This window comes from Neopelma chrysocephalum, unplaced genomic scaffold (genome assembly GCF_003984885.1).
Source record: "Neopelma chrysocephalum unplaced genomic scaffold, ASM398488v2 Primary Assembly neopelma1_26b, whole genome shotgun sequence".
NCBI lineage: Eukaryota > Metazoa > Chordata > Aves > Passeriformes > Pipridae > Neopelma > Neopelma chrysocephalum.
This window is the reverse complement of record NW_020897696.1, coordinates 2,537,967-2,552,106: the sequence shown is the minus strand read 5'-3', so window position 1 is coordinate 2,552,106 and position 14,140 is coordinate 2,537,967. Positions and strand designations below refer to the sequence as shown.

Below are 14,140 nucleotides of genomic sequence, written 5' to 3'. Positions count from 1 at the left end.
CTGAGGAGATATCTAAACCCATGTAGCTATTATTACCAAAAAAAAAAAAAAGACCATGATCTCATACAATGTCCTGAAAATATATTTTTATAATTATCAAATGAAGTGAAGAGAGAAAAAGCATTGAATTTTGACAGTGAGAAGGCTCTCATGCATTGAAATAATATTTTTTAATAACCCCCCTGTTATTGCAGTGAGAAATGGCCCATGTTTAATTTTTGACTGCAACCACCTTTGGATATATCAGGCAGCAGTTTGGATTCACACCACTTTTCTCATCTAGTAATGACAGTATGATTCCTTCCTTTAAAAAAAAATGCTTCTCAAAATTAATTATATGTGCTAAACACTTCCAGTGTTCTATAAATCTCAATTATCTGGCCAGAAAACTTTGTATTAAAGCAGCAGTGAGGGCTTTTTGTTGGTTTTGTGGTTGTTATTGTCACTGTTATAATAATTATTACTATAATAATAATATTTTAAGATGATGATCATCATGATGATGATCATGATTATCATTATTATTATTATTATATACCACCAACGGGTGTCTCTGTTTCCTGACAGGCCCCACAAAAACACTCAACATCTGTAACACCTGTAAAATCCTACATCAGTCCAGTGATGACAGGAGGAAATCCAGTCTAGAAGGACAATACTCCACACCTGAGGTAACCTCTAACCACCTCCTTTGCAAGTGGCCTCCCTTCAGCTTCTCAGGGGCCTGAGGGAAGTCTGTCTGAGGTGCTCGGAGCTTCCTCCCACATCCACCCAAGGCCGTAATGTTTTTGCTCTTTATCAGTGAGTATATATGGTTGCCAGTAGCAAATCCTGTTTATGGATATCTTTCCTAGATAATATGAAGGCAGGCTCAAGCAATGTAAAAAGACCAACATCATTCCTGTTTAAGAGGTGCTCACTCTTTTTTTAGGTACATAGTAACGCACCACCTCAGCAGCAGAATTTTGTAGTCTGCATCTCATTTTAAGGCCTGTGCTTCACAGGGTCTGCCTATCATGAATTTAAATTGCATGGGATGGTTTTCTGTTACACATCATACTCAATAAAAATTGAAGGCACAAACATACTGATGGGATGGATTAAAAAATCCAAATGCAGTCTACAGCACTGATAATCATAAATTAGGAAGAACAATTAAGAAAATAAAAAAATGCAGCTATTCTGGATATACATGTATTGCTCCATAGAATTAATAAAATAGTTGTCTTTTTTAACTGGACATCTAAGAACAACTGAATTTCTAACTGAAATTGCTTTTTTACTCAGGATATACTTACTTTTACATTTAAATGAGTGCATTCTTTCCACATATGAGACTTGTCTTCTGAAAAAGCACAGTGGAATTGATGAAACAGTTCCAGTGCCCAACCACCCTCTGGGTGAAGAACCTTTTTCTAATATCCAACCTAAACCTCCTTTGACACAGCTTCAGGCCATTCACTTGAGTCCTGTCACTGATCACCACAGAGAAGAGATCAGTGCCTGGCCCTCCTCTTCCCCTCACAAGGAAGTTGTAGCTGCAGTGAGGTCTCCCTTCAATCTCCTCTTCTCCAGGCTGAACAGACCAAGTGACCTCAACCGCTCCTCTGTATGGCTTCCCCTCTAGACCTTTCACTGTATTCATTGGACTCCTTTGGACCCTCCAAAGACTTCATATCTTTCTTACATTGTGGCACCCAAAACTGCCACAATAGTCAAGGTGAGGTCTCACCAGTGCAGAGCAGAGCGGGACAATGCCCTCCCTTGACTCCCTGGCGATGCTTTGCCTGATGCCCCCCAGGACACGGTTGGCCCTCCTGGCTGCCAGGGCACTGCTCACTCATATTACACTTGCCATCGACCAGGACCCCCAGGTCCCTTTCTGCAAGGCTACCCTCCAGCCTCTCATCCCCCAGTCTGTACGTACATCTGGGGTTGTTCTATCCCAGATGAAGAATCCAGTACTTGTCTAACTTCATGCAGTTGGTGATTGCATAGCCCTCTAATTTTTTGAGGTCTCTTTGGAGGGCCTCTCTGCCTTTGAGGAGGACAACAGCTCCTCCCAATTTATTGTTATCTGCAAACTCACTCAGTATACCTTCAAGTCCTGCATCCAAGCCGTTTATGAAGCTGTTGAAGAGAACCCGGCTGAGGATGAAGCCCTTCAGAACCCCACTAGTGACCATGACATACAAGGTGATGTCTCAGCTCTCTGCCAGCTCCAAACTGGAGAAAGAAGGCAGCCCACAGGGCTGACAGTTAGGAACACTGTATGCCTGTTCTCCCCTTTCAGTCAAGCTCTTCTGCAGTAAAGAAGTACTGAGCCACCAAAAAACATACGGGAAAATTGGTCTCAGATGTCAAGACAGTCTTGGAGTTGGGGCAGCAGGAGTTAGCAGCAGTGTTATCGGAGGCAACACATGCCAGCATGGCTGTGTGATAGGACTTGAAATGCAGTAAGGACATTTGCTCACTTCTCATCAGAGGAAGGAGGCCAGTCCTCATCAGGAAACAAAGCAGTATAATAGAAGAAACTCCTCCAAATAGGTAGCAAGGTAGTGCAGTATGGCTCCGAAATTGCCAAACATCTTGACGAACTGGAGTAGGATTTACACACAAACAATGTCAAAAAAGCATATTCTTCATAATGCTTTGCCAGTCACCACTTCAGCATTATTCATTTTGATATCATTTCACTCTGTGAAAACATGTCTTGAACCAAAAGAGTTTTACGGTGTTCTACAGGGTAGAAAAAACATTACAAAAAGGAAATACTCATTATTATATATTGGTAATTTACATCCCTTATGTTGGAATTTCATGCTACAAGTGCCCTCACAGTTTAATATAGACCTGCTGTCATATACTCTGTTGAATTATGGAATAAATGAATAATAACAACTAAAAAGGAATTTGAAAAAGCTAAGCTTCAATTTACAATGATTTGCAATTGAACACTGAAATTTTTAAATCTCTCGGACTCTTTAACTCACATTTCCAGAAGGTTCCTGATTTTTTTTCCTCCATATAAACAGACAAATATTTTTGCATCATTATCAGTAACAGCACCAGTGATTCATACTTAACTTTACTCTCAGAAAGATTCCAATGCTCTGCAGATTGATGTCTATGAAATTCTTATTCTGAAGATAACAAAAGGCAATGGAAACACCATCCATAAAGATCGTGAAGAGGGACATATGTTTAAACTCTCAATTTTTTACTGCGAGAAAGGTAAAAGCAATACCTCACATGACCTGAGACAAAAATGCAAGGGAAGCTGCAATTCATGGGAATTGGTAGTGAGCTCTCAGAGAAGGGATTTTTTCCCCATACTATTTTATAAGTAAAGAGCAAAATCACTTTACCAGCTAATTCATCTCTCTACTTATCTTTTCAACAATGTAAAATCATCATCCATTGTTTTTATATGATAGCAATAGAAATGGTGAAACCGTTGGTGGATTTCATCAAGTCTTTAGCAAGTGTCCCACTTTTAGGATTAAATGTCACCTTTGTCTCTTTTTGGAAGTGGGTGGACATTTAAGATTTATAGTAAGTAGACAGTTAAGCTTAAGACAGGGGCTTAAACTACATGGCTCAAAGTGAAGTTTTTCAGAAGGCTTGGCTGTTTCCCCTGGAGACTTAACATCTGTTTGATCTCTACTGGAAGACTAACCACTGTGAGATCCCCTTAACTGAAGATGTCCCCAGCATTTATATGCCGCTTCTGGGACTTTGTGAACTGCCTTGTCCCTAGGAAGCACTGCTATCATGGCAGTACATAAATCAGAACTGGAACTTTAATGTAAATGGGCCTGAATCCATTAATTGCTTTAAAAGTCTTCGTGATTTGTCTTGTCCCAGAGGTCATGCAGTTATAGTGATTCAACGATCATACCATGCTCTGATGTTGCCAGGGCTGGATTCATTATTGCCTGAAATTGTAAGAACAAAGCTTTACGTGGACACTGGAAATTAGCCAGGAGTCAGTGCAAGATGGGATCCATGCTATTTCCTTCTTCAGCCTTAATGAGCCTTAGAAGACCCCAGCACTTCCTTAGTACAGAGGAGTTTAGTTTTGACAGGTGGGGACACAACAGTCTGGCCAGTTCTTTGCATGTTGCCCCAGCAGCTATAGCCGGGTGCTTCTTCCTGGAGCTAGTTCCTTGGAGATGTTCACACATATTATAAATGTTGGGCCTGGGTATTGCTAGCAGTTTGTGGAAAAATAGCATGTGGCCCTTTTACCGAGCATGTGGCTGCTGCTGTGGTCAAATGGGCTCCCAAACTTCACAGGCACTGCTAGATACCCCAAGTGATAGAGATTTATATTATACTGTGAAGCTTTGTGTCCCACAGGAGAACTGTATGGTACATAAGTCTTGTACTGTTTTGGTTATGATTACATGTGGCTTTTCTGGATTGCTGTCAGCCTGGTTTGCAAATTATGCAGATAACAGCCAATGAATTACTCTGCCTTCTTGCAAACATGAGGTTGCCTCTCTGCACATCTAATAGTTGTCAAAGTCACAATTCAGTTCTGTGTTTAGAGTCTCCAAAACCTTTAAAGACATTTTTGCTCATGGATGGATCCTTGAACTCCAGAGCTCAGGTGACATTGTTCAGAAATTGTATCAGACTTTAGAGTCCAAAGATGTAGTGTATGTGCAAATTTTAGTCTAGCTCTGTGGACCAGAAAAACAAGTCTATTACTTTCCTAGGATGAAGTTAATTCATTATACTGGGTAGAGAGGTCACATACATGTAAGAAAGAAATCTGATTCATTTTGTAGCCTGCACAGAAATAATTTTAAAATATACACATAGAATGGAAAAATGGGCAACAAAATAACACTAATGAAATCAATAATAGTAAGAGAAATCAACAATTTCTTTCCATTTTTCAGACCAAGCAAGGAAGAGTTAAAACAGTTTGTACCAATTATTGACTACAAGATCTGCAAATGATTGCATAAAATTTCCAAAATATGCCTGCAAGCTTCTATTATTGATGTTGTGCCCCAGGACATGCACATATGGATTTAATTGTCTAAAGTGTTTTATTAATTAAATTGCTATGACTTACCTCTCCCATGTTAGCATTTACAGTTTATGAAACAGCTCGTAATTAGGAAATGACTCTACTGATGTTGCTTGTTTACTTTGCAAGCAATACATAATAGTGCCACATTCCTCTGTTTAAACCCACCCTCCCAGGCTACCTTTTTTCTAGCCCGATTAATAGGCAACTGCTGCTGGTGCGTTAAATTGCTTTTTGGGTATGTTTAGGGGGGAAGATAACTGCTAGGGTTACTGCTACTGTTGCAGTGCACAGCAGCATCCTTTTTTCCTAGACTGAAAGCTTCATTCAGACCTCAATGAAGTTAACAGACATCTTGCACTGGCGTGTTTTGGATCTGTCCCAACAAGCAAAAATGAGGGTATTTTTTCCCTAAATACAGCATCATGTTTATTGCAGAACACCCAAAATACTCTAACCAGACATATACTACTTTATTCTGATAAACAAGATTTTGAGTTTTCTTTACTGAATCTCAGAAATATTTTCTAGAATACTTATGAAAAAATGCCCTGAAGCTATGCACAATTGGATTTATTTAAATGAAAGAAAGGCTGTAAGTTTTATGCTGAAGAATATTTGCCAATCAGTAGATCGGTATTACTACATCAAAAGGTTTCTTAGCTGATCTAACTGAAAATCCATCTCTGTCTGAAAGTTAGTATTTTTAAATCTATAATTTAATTCTATACTCTCAAATTTTGTACATCTTTTTGCTTATTTAGAGAATGCAGACACCATATAAATGACCTATATGTATATACAGAGGAAGAAAGAGTGGAGTGTTATTATAGCAAGCAGTTGGAATTCAAGATTGTTGTGGGTCCTTTCCAAAAGAAATTATTCTATTCTATTCTATTCTATTCTATTCTATTCTATTCTATTCTATAGACCAGAATGTAGGAGAATGATCTCTTGAGCAAAATTTGCCACAAAATATCACTTGGTAATTTATGTAAACTTTGTTTCTTTGCTTCTGTTCTGCTACTTTTCACACTGGGATAAGACTTACATAGGCATCACCTCTGGTGCTCCCACAAATTACAAAAGATTTTTACAATCCTTGCTAATGCCAAACAACTCAGTACTCTGTTCTCCCCAGCTTCTACTGAATTCAGTGAGAGTAGGGATAGGCACAATGCAACTGATTGTATTAATTCAAACACCATATATGCTGGCTTGTTTGTGATGCAAGCTAAAACTACCTGAATCTTTGGTTGAAAGTTGCATTTTAAAAACCCAAGTGAGCAGAATTTTGCAAAGGAAAGAAAATATGAGGGATGAGAAACAGGACTTGAGATGTTCAAATGGAAACCGGTGCTTTCTTCTGCAGGTGAATTTAATCCTTCCTGTGAAACAAAAAATCTTGCCCTGCTTAAGACTTTATTTTGTTAGTCAAGCAGTGTAGCTGGATAGTGTCAAGTCTTGGATTCCCCTACCTGTGTAATGCTTAATAGGGACCTTTCACTAGATACCAGAGGACAAAGTGATCTTTCAGCTAACTACTTTAATTGGTCTTGGCAGCCTTGAACTGTTTTAGTTGTTTTGTTAAAACATAAAGTTTTCTTAGAAATTATTGCTGCCCCTGTGGCTTATTGAACATTTGGTTATAGCGAGTTATATTTCAAAGTGTTAAATTAGAAATGGATCTCTCTACATGTAAAGGTTCCTTGGGGAGAGATCATTAAACGGGATTTACTGACACTGTTGTATCAACTTTGATTCTGTTTGATGAATGAGTGAGGTCATGTCCATCTTCAGTTTGGTTGATATTGGTTGATAAGTTAGTTTCTTCCTCCTTCTTTGTTCTCTGGAATGGAAAATTTCTGTGATGAAGCAGCGCCCTAGAAGAGAGCTAAAATCAGATAAAAAGGGAGATTTCAGGCAGAGCCTTATTTAATGCTTTTGAACAGGTCTCTAGCATTCAAAAATGTTCATTTGAAGCAGTTCTGCTTAATCCTTTGAAATCTTCTAGGCAGGCAGCACCTTTGAAAAATGGCTTCTTGTTGCAGGTGCAAAAAACCTGGGAATGCTGACCAAAATACCACTATTCTCTCAGAGTCAGAATCTGATGTGACACAAATATTCCTTAGTCCAGGACAAGCTTTTCAAACATTAATAAATTAGGCTGATGCTGGTTTACTACTGTAAGTAAACTAGTACTCTTACTAGTACATTCACAGTTATGGAAATAAAGAGTAATTTAATAGGAGTCAGGATAGTTCCTCTTGCATAAAACCAGTTGGGAAAAAAAGCGCCTCTACTCTTTTTCTACCATTTCCAAAGTTGCAGTTGACTAAGAATATTGCAATACCTTAGACTTTTCTATCCTTAGGAAATGTAATATGGTGACTACTATCCTTCTAATACACTTGGAGGAACACCCAAACCACACAAATTAACTGTTACGTGTTCAGAGCCTTCTTCCTCTTTGATGGATGGAAAGTGACAGGAAGGTAATTTGGAGGAGAAGCCTGATCAGGGTCTAGGTCATTGCAGTTGAGCCCAGGAGGGCTACCCTGTGTACTGAGCTGGGTACAGGTTGTACTCTGTGTCAGCTTTTAACTTAATTCTAGGTGAAAGTCAGCTGTGCACCTCTACTTGGTGCTCTGGTTTTCATAAACGTAAACATATGAATGAAGGCCAAAGAGTTCCATTGTATCTCACAGAGGTCCTTACACATAGCCACTGCTGCCTTTTAGAGCAATCTCTCTCTTCCCACCAACTGCCACAGAAGCCTCAAAAGATATATTGGAAAGCTCAGCTTTCTACTGTTGGAGTGGTAAAATTCACTTTCCCCACAGTTGAGAAGCTTTGAGTGGACACTGCCTAAACCATGTCACAGGGCTGTACTCTTTCTGAATGCTAATGCACAAAGTCACCTCCTTTGCCATCACGTACATGCTTCAGGCATCCCACACCTTTACAAGGTGATTTCATTAGGATTCTAATTAAAAGCCTGTGAAGAAGTCTCTGTTGCTCTTTTCCTTGTAAATATTGTACCTTTGGTTTGCTACTGGAATTTTGAAACTGATATCTGTGCAATTATAGTACCAATTATACTGTTTTTCAGCTTCATTTTGTTATTCACTTCCTGATAAGCACCCTTACTATAGCTAATAAATTTAAAAAAAAAGAACTAATCAGAAAAAAAGAAATGCATGAAATTCTAAAGATATGATCTAACCTTTATAAGACTCAGAAAACCACTTAGCACCAGCATTTGTTATACTGTTCAGCTCCATGAGGGCAACAGCAGTATACCTACTATAGTAATGTTTTTGCCTCTTTATAATATTAATTGATTGAATTTAAAATGGCAACATCAGTGTCAGCAGGACATCTTCAAATCCCTGCCACAACTTTCAGAATGTGTACAGAGCATTTCTGGTTGGAGCAGCATGTGGACAGCCTCTGGCTGGTGCAGAGCTCTGCTTGATCTCCGTGGTTGGCTGATGTAAGCACTAAAGTGTTTTCCCCTCATGGAACAACTCACCTTTGCTACAATGGACAATGTAACAAGCAACCAGCACTGATTATGGGTAATGCTGCTGTGCACTCCTGTACCCTGTTGCAGCTGTTGGCTTCTAAACTAAAAGTGACAGAGGAAAATTGATATAGTATGTATAAAAAGAAGACTGCTTTTAAAGGCATGAATACATATCTTGCTACCAAACAATTTTTTTTTAACAATAAGATATCATTTTCTAGCTGATATTGGTTTGGTCTAAAGCCCAAGAAAAGCATGGGGAATGGTTTCTACTTCCTTCTTTAGGCTATGGATAAAGTCCTTCAAGTAAATTTTTTTGTCACATCCATAACTCATGTAAGTGATGTGTAGAATCCCTGATTAAAAAAAGTATTCCTTAAATTGTGCTTTGTAAGAAAGGAGCAGGAGTTTTTCCTATGCCTTTTCACATCGGAAATATACCCGAAGCTGGGAAGTACTGCATGTCACTGCGGCCATAAGCGTAAAAATAGCTCATCTGTTTATACGTGGGACCAGATGTTCAGAAATGCTCATCTTGCACAGAAGGACTAAACTAAATAGCCAGAGCCATGATACGAGCTAGATGACATCAGTCGTAGCAGTCCTCTGGTGGTCTTGGGGCAGGATATGATGGTTGTGGATCCATCTGATGGCTTCTAGCGGCCAACACCACATTAGTCCATATTGACTTTGGCCTCTTTTCAATGCCACAGATTAAGGTCATCATTTCAGATGAACAGAAACAGAAGCTGAGCCCTTTCTGTGAGCCTTCACTTGAAAATTTAGCCTCATATATACCTATGTCAAGTAGCTGTGAATAAATGCTGCATTAATAGTGAGACTGCTGTACATGTGGAAGCCACACTTGGCACCCATAAAAAGATAAATCTATGTCATTTTCCTCTTCCATTTTATCTCTTGCGACAGTATTAATCGGTCCCAAGTGACATATTTTATGATGGCCTTTTTTTATTAAGTGCTAAGCAAAACCTGTATTTCTCCAGAGCACTAAGGGGCCACCAGTGTGAATCTGTCATTAACATGCTAAAGAGTTCTGCTCCAAGAATAGTGTGACCTGTTCGTTTGTATGTTAATAGAGCTTGTGTCTAGAAATACTGGAAGGCAGTCTTCCACCAGGCATTGCCTGCTCCTGAGAACAATGCTCAGGGATCCGGTGAAACAACAACAGCAACAATATTAGTACCTTTCCTCTTCTATAGCACCTTTCATTCAACCAACTCCAAGCACCCTGAAAATTTATTAGGCCTCACAGCAATTTTAGGACATTGCATCCCCAGCAATCTGTTGTGGGAACTAAGAGGGTGTAGGTTGGGAAAGAGTGAGATTCGCCATAAACTCCAAGGGAAGTCAATGGGAGAGCTGTGGAGAGAAGCTGGTGTCCCAGTTCATACTCCCCTGAAGCTAGCCTATATAAGGCAACTTTGCTCTATACAGTGCAAGGAACACAGTGGGTTTAGAAGACTGAGAATGAAATTTCTCTGTAATAAAATATCCATATCAGTTATTAATTTTCAGTCTGGGTTCCTGAAATCAGGAAACATAAACACATACATAAAAGTGCCCTTCTTTTCAGTGACATTGAGCATAAACAGCTAAATCTCAGCTTAAATTTAGGCATCTCAGTCTGAATTTAGATATCTGGCTGAAAGCGTCTGGGAACCAAACTCTTGGCAATTCAGCACCACAGGTAAAGAAAATGGATGTTTTTTGAATGTACAGTTGATCTGTTTGGTTTTGTTGTGGTTAAGCTGCAACATATCTATGTTAAAATAATAGAATCATCTCATAGGATCAGGTTATGTTGCAAAAACCTACTGCTGACAGGGAGACAGACTGACGAGAGAAGATCATAATGCCATGCAGCTTCAGAGGCATCACCCGAGTGCAAAAGTGACAAAGGTCTGTGGAAACACTGGGAAGTTTTCCTCGCATCAATCCAGGAACCCACAGCCTTCTGTAAGCACAGACTCCTCCCCACTGTGTGTGGTTAGAAACACCTCTCCTGTAGCTTATCCAGTACAGGATTTCAATGACTATATAAATACAGTCCTATAGGCCATATTAAATACTTTTGAAAGAAATTCAAAAGACTCACTGCAGAGAATGGAAAAGATTGTCTCTGCTTTGTACCCCAATTTCCTTGTCATCTAGACAGAATTAAGGGGAAGAATGCAAAAGTCAATTGCTTTTCCTCACTTGGTCCAGATTTAAAAACACGCCTCCTCAGGAAAGCTGTGAATTGCACATCCCCAGCTCCGTACTTGTTCTAGGCAGCTTTTTGTATTGCACAGACAGTGTAAATGGGCTGAATGAAATTTAGTAGGGCAGGTCAGCAAAATTCAATTTGTAGTTTTGCTCTGTTCCCAGGTTTGCAGGTTTTGCAACTCTTCAATTCCCCTTGTTGGTCATTCACGTGGACTGATAAATAGAGCAAAGCAGGTGCATGTGTGTAGTAGAAAAAGTTACATCTTTAATCAGAAGGAGAGTATGTGGCTCACCTCTGTACCAGTGTTCATTTGTGCATTTGCTGTTGTGCTCACAGTGGATGTAGAGCAGACCATGATGAGCACTGAATCTGAGGGACAAGGAGAAACAACAAATCATACATATAATTACTTTGCCAGAGGAATAAGTGAGTTTCATCTGGCCAATTACAAGGACATGTATTTAAATGAAGAATTTAGGGGAAAAAAGTAATTGCTTTGTGGAAATAATGGCAGGTACCTGGGAAGAGATGCATAAAAAGAATAAAAATTATTCATTAGGCAGGAATCAGAAGAGACCTCAAACACACCAAGGATTTTCTTGCTGCATTCAGATGAAGCCAGAAGTTGGCATTATATAATGACAAGGTTGTTTTTTTTTTTTTTAATTCAGGTGGAAAGTAAGTGTCTAAAACTCCTGCATATTCTGCACTCCTGCATATTCTGGCTCTCATCCAAGCCATGGTTTAGCCATGTTGTGTAGAAATTCTTCCTATTTTTCCTCAAGAATTTCCTACTTTATGCTAAGGATTAATGTTGTCTGTCACTCAACAATATATCAAATTATTTAATTTATCCAGCAAGGTAAATGTCAGACAATAAATAGAAATATCACTTGATAAACTAACAGTAGAGTCTAGTAACAAGGAGTTTTATCAAACAAAACAAAACAAAACAAACCTGAGTAATTTCCACTTTATTCCCTTTATGGTTCAAGGAATGGGTTGAAGTTTACTTGGATTGAAGGAGGTAAAATCAAACAAATCATACTCTGTCTGTGTGGATTTGAATCCATGATGTCTAATGATAGAGGGAAAGTTTTGAAAACCCAAGAGATGTGAAAGAGAAAAGAAGCATAAAAGTAAAAAAAAAAAAATAATTCAAACAGTATGGAGGAGATCGAAAAAGGAAAACTGGGAGATAACACAATATTTTGGAGAGGGCTTTCTGTAAATGAATGGTTTTGAGGGGCATTTTTTTTCCATACATGTTCATGCGATACAGAGTTCATTCAGGCTAAGGACCACAGCTAATTCACTCACAGTTGCACCCCAACTGCAGATAATTGAACTCAGAATATTTTTAAAGTTTGTTTTGCTAATTACAATATTCAGAGTTCCTCATCATCCATGCAAGGCTATGTCACTTTAGGCCATTTGATGTATCTCAGCCTAGTGGTAAAACTAGACATAAAATTTACTTAACTGAGAGAGTCATATCAAAATCAGCAACATACTTCTAATTGCAACAGCCCAATTTAGATGTGACAAATCAGCTAAGGAAAAGTTAGCATCAGCTCATAAAAGCACTCATGACCTTCTTCCAAAGGGCAATGACAGAGCATTTTGGTAAAAGAATTAATGTGAGTCAGATTAGGGTTACAAGTGTCTCTGGGAATTACCTGTCATGTAGAAGTGAAAGAGATGATGTCTATCTTACTGAAGTCCAGAGATGTAAATTTTATTGCAGGTTGTATGAAACTGTCTCCCTAGGTATTTTTTCTCCTGAAAAACAAATACATTTTTACATTATTTAAAAAGCGTGTAATTAAGTAGCCAGGTTCCCATCTTGTTTAAATGAGGAAAAACCTCCAAAACTTCCCTATGTGTCATGCACTCCAGTCTCAGAGGGTGACTTAGGAGCATAGTAAGGGGGGGGGGGGGGAGGAAGAAACAGAGAATGTTTAACATTCAGAATTTGTCCACAGCTGATAATTTATTGGAACTCATCTGTAACAAGGCCTGGCACTGATTTATAAGTTGATTTGAAAAATAAATAAAAGTGATAGAAACCTGCATTTGGTTTTAATGATAGACTGTTGCAGCATGAAAAGTAAGGATATGAAACATTGCAAGGAAATTAGATATTATGCCCTGAAGACAACTGCAGCTACCAGCCCATTAATTGTTAGATATTTATTATTAAAAATTTCTTTTCATGAGCGAGTGCAGAATATTTGCACTCTTAAAGTTGTTGAGTTCTGACATGAGTGAAGCATATGAAGCTCATTTTTTCTTCCCTCTGTGTGTGTATGTGTGTTTGTGTTTGTGGAGCTGACAAGGTAGCTGACCCAAGAAAATGATGAATCCTTCCTGCACAAACCAAACACACAAGTGCTGCCTCTGAATTGATACTGAATAGGATAATGAATGTTGGGAAGTTTGCTACTGTTCTGAATTTCAATAGCAAGGGTCTTGACAGTGCTTGAAAACAAGTCTCTCTGGAAGAACAGAGGGCCCAACACTCTTTCCAGTGAGACGAACAACATTCCCAAAGAGCTCTGACAGTACGTATGGATAGCATATAATTTCCTGTGTGTTCCCAGAGCTGAACTGATTATACACCAAATGCTGCAGAAAGGAGGAGACAGGTATGTAGCAAAAACCAGCAGTATGTGTTTGACAAATCAAAAGGAAAGCAAGTATAATTTTTAAAAGTGCTCTAAAGCTCTTGGCAAACCGAGGCATTATATCACGCCTTAAAACTACAGAGGAAATTCAATGAAATGAATTATGAAACAACATAAGTTCACAGAAAGGCAAGACAGTCTAACATACCCACCTACTTCTCCACTCTCAACTTAAAAAAATAGGCAGCATTGGTGGCCTTTTGACTAAGCAGTATCTAAGGGAAAGAACATGTATAGGACTGATGCCCATGAGGCATGGCGCAGGGAGGGGGGGGTGTGTGTGTGTGCGTGCATGTGTGTTGATTGCCACATGTAATGGCTGAATAACTGTGGGTGCTGACCTGCCTGTAGAAATAGAGACATTAACATGCCCTTTCTTTCAAAAGCACTTTGAGCACAACCAAGGAAAATGGGAAAGGGCCAGGGAGAGAGAAACATAATGTTTTATTATTACATGGTTGCTCTATTGTATTAGTATCTAGACTCACAAAACATTGCACAAGTACACAAAGAGAAAAGGTCCCCATCACAATCGACCTACGATTTACCTGTCTCAGAATTGTCTATGAATTATTAGAAGCATTTATATTAATTAAATATGATAATAATGTGGCCACAGAAAATGGAGGAAGATCAGATTTAAAATCCTTGTT

General features: G+C 38.9%; 1 long non-coding RNA gene across 1 annotated transcript; it reads left to right on the top strand.

Annotated features, from left to right (window-relative positions):
- The first annotated feature begins 273 nt into the window (after window positions 1–273).
- Window positions 274–911, top strand: LOC113964213. Its single transcript, XR_003533101.1, has 3 exons — window positions 274–407; window positions 568–671; window positions 855–911. It is a non-coding gene; the product is annotated as an uncharacterized LOC113964213 (long non-coding RNA).
- The last annotated feature ends 13,229 nt before the right edge of the window (window positions 912–14,140 follow it).